The sequence below is a fragment of the Equus quagga genome, chromosome 5 (genome assembly GCF_021613505.1).
Source record: "Equus quagga isolate Etosha38 chromosome 5, UCLA_HA_Equagga_1.0, whole genome shotgun sequence".
Lineage (NCBI taxonomy): Eukaryota > Metazoa > Chordata > Mammalia > Perissodactyla > Equidae > Equus > Equus quagga.
Genome location: NC_060271.1, coordinates 17632817 through 17633049, shown reverse-complemented (window position 1 = coordinate 17633049; position 233 = coordinate 17632817).

Here is a 233-nt window from a genome sequence, read left to right as displayed (position 1 = left end):
CCACGTGACCGCAGATATTTTCCATACAGTTAGTTCTTACAATGTAGGCAGATTGTGTGGATTTGAGAAATGAGGAATGATAAAAGAGTCCAGAGTGTTGCACTAATAAGATTCCCTCTTGAAAGAAGGAAACCTCAGAAATAGTGAGGAATTTTCTTCTCCTCCCTTTTCCCTGACTTTATCATATCAGTGGACTTAGCATTTGTAGAGTGTTGAGCTTGGCAGGGATAGTG